Source organism: Simochromis diagramma, unplaced genomic scaffold (genome assembly GCF_900408965.1).
Source record: "Simochromis diagramma unplaced genomic scaffold, fSimDia1.1 OVJJ01000216.1, whole genome shotgun sequence".
In the NCBI taxonomy this organism is placed as follows: Eukaryota; Metazoa; Chordata; class Actinopteri; order Cichliformes; family Cichlidae; genus Simochromis; species Simochromis diagramma.
This window is the reverse complement of record NW_024386883.1, coordinates 12,330,988-12,340,956: the sequence shown is the minus strand read 5'-3', so window position 1 is coordinate 12,340,956 and position 9,969 is coordinate 12,330,988.

The following is a 9,969-nucleotide window of genomic DNA, read 5'->3' as shown; positions in this document are numbered from 1 at the left end:
AACAGCTTTTTTTGGCATATTTACATAATTAACTTCAGTGTTCGTGTTCATTACTGTGTATTACCTCTGTTAAATAAAATAAACATAATCTGCCTGTGACATGACACCCGTGGAGCTGCTAATGAAAAGTTAGCATGCTAGCTTTAATCTTTACAGATCATTCAGGTAACATGTTTCAGCTATGGAGTTTATTTTAATGATTATTTGATTCATCTGCAAGCTTCTTCATGCAACTGAAAGAAAAGTATCTCAAAATTTCAACTTGCTCCTCAGTAAGTAGGAGCAAGCTTATTCATATATATATATATGAATATATATATATATATGAATATATATATATATATATATATATATATATATATATATATATATATATATATATATATATATATATATATAAGAGAACAGCACCACCAAGGCTGGAGACGGAGCAATACTGGAAGGGCATATGGGAGAAGGACGCAACCCATAACGGCAATGCTCAGTGGCTAGTGGATCTGAGGGCAGACCACAGCGAACTCCCTGAACAGGGTCCAGTAACCATCACAGTGGCAGATATCCAAGAAAGGGTCTCCAGTATGAAGAGTTGGACAGCACCAGGGCCCGACATGGTTCACGCCTACTGGCTAAAGAAGCTGACTGCACTCCACGAGCGCCTGGCAGCACAAATGAACCAGCTGCTAGTTAACGAGAGACACCCGGAATGGCTAACCGAAGGTCGGACGGTCCTGATCCCCAAGGACCCCAAGAAGGGACCGGTCCCCTCCAACTACCGACCAATAACCTGCCTCAGTACTACATGGAAGCTCCTGTCAGGCATCATATCGGCTAAGATGAACAGGCACATGGGTCAATACATGAGCGGGACACAGAAAGGAATTGGCAAGAATACCAGAGGCGCAAAACACCAGCTACTGGTAGACAGAACAGTCAGCTGAGACTGCAAGACCAGACTGACCAACCTGTGCACTGCCTGGATTGATTACAAGAAGGCCTATGACTCAATGCCCCACAGCTGGATACTGGAATGCCTAGAATTGTACAAGATCAATGGGACCCTAAGAGCCTTCATCAGGAACTCAATGGGGATGTGGCGTACAACACTAGAGGCCAACTCCAAGCCCATAGCACAAGTCACCATCAAGTGCGGGATCTACCAAGGAGATGCTCTGTCCCCACTGCTGTTCTGCATAGGCCTGAACCCCCTCAGTGAGATCATTAACAAGGCTGGCTATGGATACCGACTACGGAACGGAGCAGTTGTCAGCCACCTCCTGTACATGGATGACATCAAGCTGTATGCCAAGAGTGAACGAGACATCGATTCACTGATCCACACTACCAGGCTATACAGCAATGACATTGGAATGTCGTTCGGACTGGAGAAGTGTAGTCGGATGGTAACAAAGAGAGGGAAGGTAGTCAGAACTGAGGGGATTGAACTACCAGAAGGCAACATTGCAGACATAGAGGACAGTTACAAGTACCTGGGGATCCCGCAGGCGAATGGGAACCATGAAGAGGCCGCTAGAAAAGCTGCAACCACCAAGTAGCTGCAGAGGGTCAGGCAAGTCCTGAGGAGTCAGCTGAATGGTAAGAACAAGATCCGGGCCATCAACACGTACGCCCTGCCCGTGATCAGGTACCCTGCTGGGGTAATAGGCTGGCCAAAGGAGGAGATAGAAGCCACTGACATAAAGACAAGAAAGTTCCTTACCATGCATGGAGGGTTTCACCCCAAGTCCAGCACCCTGAGGCTGTACGCTAAGCGGAAGGAAGGGGGCCGGGGACTGGTGAGTGTCAGCACCACAGTCCAGGATGAGACAAGGAACATCCAAGAATACATTGGGAAGATGGCTCCAACTGACCGAGTGCTCAGTGAATACCTCAGGCAGCAGAAACCCAAGAAAGAGGAGGGAGACGAGGAACCATCATGGAAGGACAGGCCCCTGCACGGTATGTACCACCGGCAGATAGAGGAGGTGGCTGATATCCAGAAATCCTACCAGTGGCTGGACAAAGCTGGACTGAAAGACAGCACAGAGGCACTAATCATGGCAGCACAAGAACAAGCTCTGAGCACAAGATCCATAGAGGCTGGGGTCTATCACACCAGGCAAGACCCCAGGTGCAGGCTGTGTAAAGATGCCCCAGAGACAATCCAGCACATAACAGCAGGGTGCAAGATGCTAGCAGGCAAGGCATACATGGAACGCCATAACCAAGTGGCCGGCATAGTGTACAGGAACATCTGTGCCGAGTATAACCTGGAAGTCCCGAGGTCAAAATGGGAGATGCCCCCAAGGGTGGTGGAGAATGACCGAGCTAAGATCCTGTGGGACTTCCAGATACAGACGGATAAAATGGTGGTGGCTAACCAACCGGACATAGTGGTGGTAGACAAACAGAAGAAGATGGCCGTAGTGATCGATGTAGCGGTTCCGAATGACAGCAATATCAGGAAGAAGGAACACGAGAAGCTCGAGAAATACCAAGGGCTCAGAGAAGAGCTCGAGAGGATGTGGAGGGTGAAGGTAACGGTGGTCCCCGTGGTAATCGGAGCACTAGGTGCGGTGACTCCCAAGCTAGGCGAGTGGCTCCAGCAGATCCCGGGAATAACATCGGAGATCTCTGTCCAGAAGAGCGCAGTCCTGGGAACAGCTAAGATACTGCGCAGGACCCTCAAGCTCCCAGGCCTCTGGTAGAGGACCCGAGCTTGAAGGATAAACCGCCCGCAGGGGCGTGCTGGGTGTTTATATATATATATATATATATATATATATATAATTCATAATTTCTCTGTGTGTGTATCCACATCAGCTTCACCCCCACCCTTTGGGGAGCCTGCACCCTGGAGGTTGGTTAAACTGTTAAAAATGACTTTTGACCTGTAATCCATCACAAACAGGTCAAACGTGAGTGATGTGGAGTCATTTTGGTTTTATGATGTGTTTTTGAAGAGAGCTCAGACGGAGAGGGCAGCAGGAACATCATGGCTCCACAAACACGCTGTTAGTGACTGATTGAAGAATTTCGGAAACTTCAGAAACTGCTGTTTTTTAGTCTTTATATATGTCTCCGTCATATTTCCAGATCACTACAGTGGGTTCACTGACATCAGCAAAGATGTTCCACATCTAACACGCAGAAACATCGGAAACTCTCTGGCACGACCCCGGGATTTTTATGCAGCTGTAAATCTGCTCGTTGAAGCAGCGGGAGGTCGCCGTGTTTCGTCACGAAGTGGGTGTAAACGGTTCCCAAAATGAGCACCTCACACGCTCTCTCTGCCTCTCATTCATTGAGGAAGTTCAAAGCTGTGAGCCTGAGCGCGCGGAGTGAGACGCAGAGGTGAGTCTGAGTTCGCTTCACTGTTCGTGGCTTTTACGCAGAGAGGATGAGGAGTTTCCACCAGCATTTGCATCATTGCGAGCAGCTGGTTGGTGACTTCACTGCCCATCCACTCCCCCTGAGACCCCCTGCGTCGTGGTAAAGGACCCCGAGCTGCTGTTTTGTGTTTTTTCGCTAGCCCCTGTCACTCTGACGGGGTTGCGCTGCTCGGGACCTTTGGCTCAGTTAGACTACACCGCACATTCTCAGGAACTTTTCAGCGCGCTGATGCAGGCAGTTTAACTTATTTCAAAATAAAAGTGCAAAAGAATCAGAAATTCTTATGTCACTGATGATGTGTCACCTGAAAAATATGGGGCGTCGTTTAAGAATTGACAGGTGTGAAGAGCAGTGAAGCGTTGCAGGTTTACCTGGGAGCTGTTTTTTTGTTTTGTTTTTTACTTTGTAATGTGGTCTCAGAGGCTACTCCACCCAAAAACCCTAATCCACAGGAGTCAGGAGGTCACTAGAGTAATCCCTGCTGTAGTGTAACTTAGCGCTTTGCTGATTTACTCAATTACTGGATGCTGTAAGAGAAAGAGGCAGGAAGCAAATAAAAAAACCACAAAACCATCAGCCAGTCACAGGACAGCAACTCTGAGCATTCAGACACGTAGACTCGGCCTGCTGAAGTTCACCCCACGCATCAGAGTGTGGAAGGAAGTGACTCTGAACGTAATGTGGTTGTTGGCTCGATTAATCGTATATCAAATGTCAGTAAAACAGGATGTCCAGAGGACACGTCTGCAGCACCTGTGTGACGTTCTCAGGTCAACACGGGCCAAAAGACTCCCTCACCTTGCAAAAATGCATCTATCGATCACCTGGATCACCTGTTGAGAAAGAAAAAAGAAAACAAGCAGAAGAGAACAAGAGTAATAGAATAAACAACATCACAATCATATATGGGAATATGACAGTAAATACTAAATATTAAACATTATTGTGCAGCACATAAGATCAACAGAACACAGTGTGCTTTGAGGTAGGAGCCAAAAAGGGTGTAGTTTGTGGGTGTGATCACCCGTGTGTACACCTGTGAGCATGGACGTGCTTGTTTTTTTAAAAGGTTCCTTCATGTAATGATCTGTTAGAGGGTGTGGGGGGGCCACTGCCCCGTCCTCCAGGGCATGAAGCAGGTATGGAGGAGATCAAAACTCCAGACATCCAGAGGCCCCCAGAACACAAGAGACCAAGGAAGAACAACAGAGGGGCAGCCGTGCCACTGTCCCAGAAAGAGCTGAGGAGAGTCCCAGATGAGGGCTCACTCAGCAGCCGCGGAGCAGAAGCCAGGGGGAGTTGCAGTGACGCGCCCGTGAGCTCCGCCGGCAGCCAGCTGTGCCTGAGTGACCGAGCCCCAGGCCGAGAGGCTGGGGGCACCCCACCTCCGAAGTGGCCCGAGCGAGACCCAGGCTCCAGGCCCCGATAAGCGGCCGCCAAGGAGTGAGCCGGTGTGTACCTGGACGCCCATCCCCAGACACAAAGAACCACCAACGCACCGATGTCTGAGGGAGTCCGCCACTGGCAGGGGAAGTGGTGGTGGGGAGAGATAGGCCTCCAAACCTTGGAGGGCCTAAGATGTCCCCAGGGAGGTGGCGTCTGATACCCAACCTGACATATAGACACAGACATACAGGCACACACAGATACAAACATCCATTCCCACCCTCATGCTCTCATATGCAATTACTCCACACTCAACCAACGTGGAGACAGACATAAAGAGACGCTGTACACACGATCACACTCCCCAAGCGTACTCTACGAACCGGGTCTAGGTACCCTTGCCCCTGGAGGGGGGAACTGCACCCAGACCCAGGTGGTGTTACCCTTTTCCCTGCGGTGGGGAGAGGCAGACCGCCCCGACTCCGCAGCGGCAGGGAGGCCCCACCCTCCAGACCGCAGTCGGACGGCCAACTCCTCCTTCTAGCCCCCCCGCTCCAGCAGCACCATTTCTGAGATCAATTCTGCCTATCAACACCTAGCAAACCACAGCAGAATACACACTGTGCAAATTAGCGTGAGGTTGCTGTCTGATTCTAAACTGAAACAGCTTTTTTTTGGCATATTTACATAATTAACTTCAGTGTTCGTGTTCATTACTGTGTATTACCTCTGTTAAATAAAATAAACATAATCTGCCTGTGACATGACACCTGTGGAGCTGCTAATGAAAAGTTAGCATGCTAGCTTTAATCTTTACAGATTAAAGCTAGCATGCTAAGTGTACAAATTAGACATGCAGCAAAGTTGTTTTCAGACAGCCATGGAGTTTATTTTAATGAAATGAAAGAAAAGTATCTCAAAATTTCAACTTGCTCCTCAGTAAGTAGAAATTTACACATATTTTGGGTGCTGGATAGCAACAAGCGTCCACTTGATCAGTTGATCGTGAGTGTGGTAAAAATACTTTTTCCCCCCCAGTGTTTTAACTCCCTTTAAAAAAAAATCCCCAAAACTGTATCAACGAAAACTGTGGTCCAACAATTGAGGCTGTGGCTGTTACAGTCCTGATATCCTCTTATTTATGTTTTTAGTGTTGTACAAATTAGACATGCAGCAAAGTTGTTTTCAGAGGCAAAGAGTCCATCCTTACTTTCCCATTTTGTATGAACAGTAACCACAGAAAAAGACCAGTCAGGTTTCACGAACAATCATTGTGGTTATGGCACGGCTCAAATAAATGCAGACCACCAACACGTACCATAAACTCACGGGCACGTGAGATGCTGTAGCGTTGACTCTGGGAAAATTAGTCTGCAACTTAAAAATCATTGATTGATTTGTTTTTTAAACCTGTCAGGGCAACAACAGGGCGAAGTCTCAGAAGACGTCATATTATCTTTATTTCTTTAATTTTATCTGAGTCTTATTGTCCTCTTTATCTGATAATTTAACCCTGCCAGCTTAATTCATCGTCTTTTAACCTTTTAACCTTTTAACCTTTAGATAACCAAGAAAGCCAAAATGAGCGACGACACCGCCACCCTGCACCTGGACAGCATCCCTCCGGACGTGCCCAGTAAGGTATGTGTCACCTTGTTGTATGTATGTTTTTTTGTGGTAGAGACAGTATTCGATAGATAACTAGCAAAAACCCAACATACAGGCAGTTGTTGCCAGGCCTGCAGCACATGTTCGTCTCGTTCATGTTTAAAACACAGAAGTCTGTTTTAATTTATTATGTTGTTGTTTTTTTATATTCTTTATATCACTTTATAAAGTCACACGCCATAAACACCAAACACATAAATCATGAATACATATTTTATAGTTTTTCTTTGCAAGCTAGATATTTATTTTATACAACAAAATAATAATTACAGGCACTTTTAGCTTTGCTGTCTCATGAACATTTATTTAATTATGTGACCACACATTCCAGTGATCCCAAAGTCCCACTGCACAACAATGTCCATGTAACGTACATGTCACCATTCATTTTGAGATTAGTTATATAGAGCTTGATAATCCTGGTCTAGGCAATTTATTTAGTACATTTGATTGCGATTTAGTCACACATCTAAGATGAGTTTTGGAAGATACACTTGCATATATACACTACGATCAACATGATAAGGTTCAGTGAACACAGGATATATGTTTTATTTCTGCATGTTGGCATGCTAATTAATGAGAATACAGCATTAAAAAGTCCCTGTGCAGATACAAAACCAATTAAATGTATTTTATTGGTTATTAACAGTAATTATGAAATACCTTTTAAAGTAAATATCACCTTAAAGGTTCCTGCATGTTTGCTCAGTCTGACGTTATGGTTTTAGCCTCTTATTGCACTGTTCAGAAGGGAAAATCCAAAAGCTTGAATCACATGATGATGATGATATCTTTGTCTTTGCAGATAACTTGTCAGAAACTAAAGAATTTAACACTTTAAATGTGCTGAGCAAAGCTACCAAAGTTTACTGAGAATTCATCAGAAAATTCAGGCTAGCTTAAGTCACGGGGATTCTTCTTTTGGTGAAAAATGATCCAGCTGTTGTCTTACACATTGCCACAGCTGCTAGCACTGCTCAGTGAGGTTCAGCATCAGGCTTCAGGGCTGGAAAATGAAGCCAGTGCTCTCAGGACCACTCAAAGACTCGTACAGCCTGGTACCAAGTATCTTGCACATTGAAGAAAGGAGAGTCCATAAAGTATGTGTGTTTAAATATCTGTGTTTGTTTACAGCAGTGTAAAAAATGAAAATGGGCATAAAAACAGGGCTAAAATCACATGAAAAACCAACATTCCCGTCTCCCTGAGTGGCAAACAGCAATATAATAATCTTCACACGAAAGCACGAAACACTTGTTACACAGACGTAAACAGAGCAGGTGAATATTTAAAGCACACAAAGAACAGAAAGTAGCTGCGAGCTGCCGCAGACCATTAGTGAAGTCCTCTTTACAGCTGAGTGAAATCCTGACAGAGGTCAGGAAAACATAGGAACAAAGAATCATATTTTTTCATTTGTCAGATTTATGGTCAGTCATTGGTTTACTAACTTTAATCATGACTTTATGTATTTCATCATTTTTAAAGTGACAACTTTAAGTTTTTCAGCTGCAACTTCATGAATAAGAAATCGGAGCCAAACCTCATTTCCACAAAACTTCTATCTCACTTGTGTTCGTGACAAGCAGCACAATCGCATCGATTTCTATGACATCCAGGGAGTTTGTTTTTTTTTATGAGGTTTTTAAGGGCGAGGCTCTGATGACTCCCACGATGATCGCCAAAGACTGTTGCCAAGACTAAAGGTTTCAGCAACCTTCGGTTTACTGGTCCATTTCCATGATGCTGGCGACTGATCCCTGACAATAATAAGCAAAACAAACCAAACGTGACTAAACTAATATAAAAAACACCGGTTTGTTCCAGGATGAAATCAGTCAGCCAGTAAAGTTGAATTGATCCTCTAAAGTATCTGTTCCAGAAGAAAAATCTGAGTATTCACCAGATGAGGAGTTAAAAGTATCCGAGAATATTAGAAATAGTATTTCGGGACCATAACGGACATCTAAGGAAAAAGTTTAAGTTCACAGTCAGAAAACAATGAAATGAAGGAAACTCTGAGACCACAGCAAAAATGTGACTCCAAACTCTTGAAAATTTGAGGGAATTTCTCTGAATTGTTACTCAGTTCAATTCAGTTTTATTTGTGTAGCACCAAATCACAACAACAGTCACCTCGGGGCGCTTTATATTATATATAAGGTAGAGAGAAAACCCATTGAGCGAGTGCTTTGGTGACAGTGGGAAAGAAAAACTCTCTTTTAACAGGAAGAAACCTCCAGCAGAACCAGGCTCAGGGAGGGGAGGAAAACATGACTGAAAAGAAGAGAAGAGAGCCAGATATTAATAAGAACTAATAATTAAATTCGGACTGGTGTATAGAACAAACACTCAGTGCATTGTGGGAAGCCTAAAGGAGCGCCCTGTTGGGGTGATGTGGTGCCACGAAGTCTTAAAGATAAGATGGAGAGGAGAGGAAGACCTCAAAAATATGGCTCCAATGTTAAACATGAACTAAGAGCGAAGTCATGAACACATCCACCCTCAGGTTGTTAACTCACAATGATGTCTCCAAGTCGAGGATTTCATCTTCCACGAATGCATTCCTTTTTTCCGGAGCGTTTACTTTGTTCTGCATAAATCAACTTTGTTTTTGCAGAATGATTTGTTTTATCAGTAATTATCAGAACGACCACGGCTCAACCTCTGGAGCTGAATAAAGGAGTGCTGCAGTTCCTCTACCGTCTATGTGAGGCTCCAGCAGTCAGTCAGAAACTGCCGTGTTAAAACCTTTTGTCAGAAATAAACACGTCCACATGTAGCTGCTAGCCTTCATCGCTTACGATGTTTGGGGCATTTTTAATAGATTCTCTGACTAATATTACTGTTTCAGACCATTCCGAAGTTCGTGCTTCAGTTTCAGTGAGTAAAATTCACACATTAATTAGTCTGTTACTCGGCACAGCTTTGACTCCAACGTTTCATCCACACTTTTGGCTTCAAAAGGCCTCCACGGCAACCAGCAGGTCTCACTGCCGTGTCTCACTGAAGCTTCAAAGTATGCAGAACCTGTCCAGAACATGTATGCACTCTACATACATACAGCACAAACGCTGTTACACAGACATGTAGGCTCTATGTGAGAGAATAGAAAGGCACCGAGAAAATCAGCAAAGCAAAAACGTATAATAGCTATAATAGCTGTACCTGAGCCACACGATGAATCGAACACATGAATCACCGAGTGAAAATATGTTTAACTCAGTCATTGTGGTGTTGGCTTGGCTTCTCCGCTTCCTCTGAGCGCTGAATTTCCTCGACTGCCACAAAAGTGGCAGCCAAACCCGGAACACCCTGAGCCATTTTACGACAGGAAACACCTTCCTGACTCGCTGTGCAGCCACAGTGCCAGCGACTGGTTTCATCTTCATCTTCTTCACTTCCTGTGGATCAGCTGTGAGAAGCCAGTGTTGAGGCTACAGAAGAAATATTAAGCTAGGAGGTGTCCGGTTACTTTTGAACCACAGTGGTTTCAAGTTTATTTTAAATTGAATGAAGCAC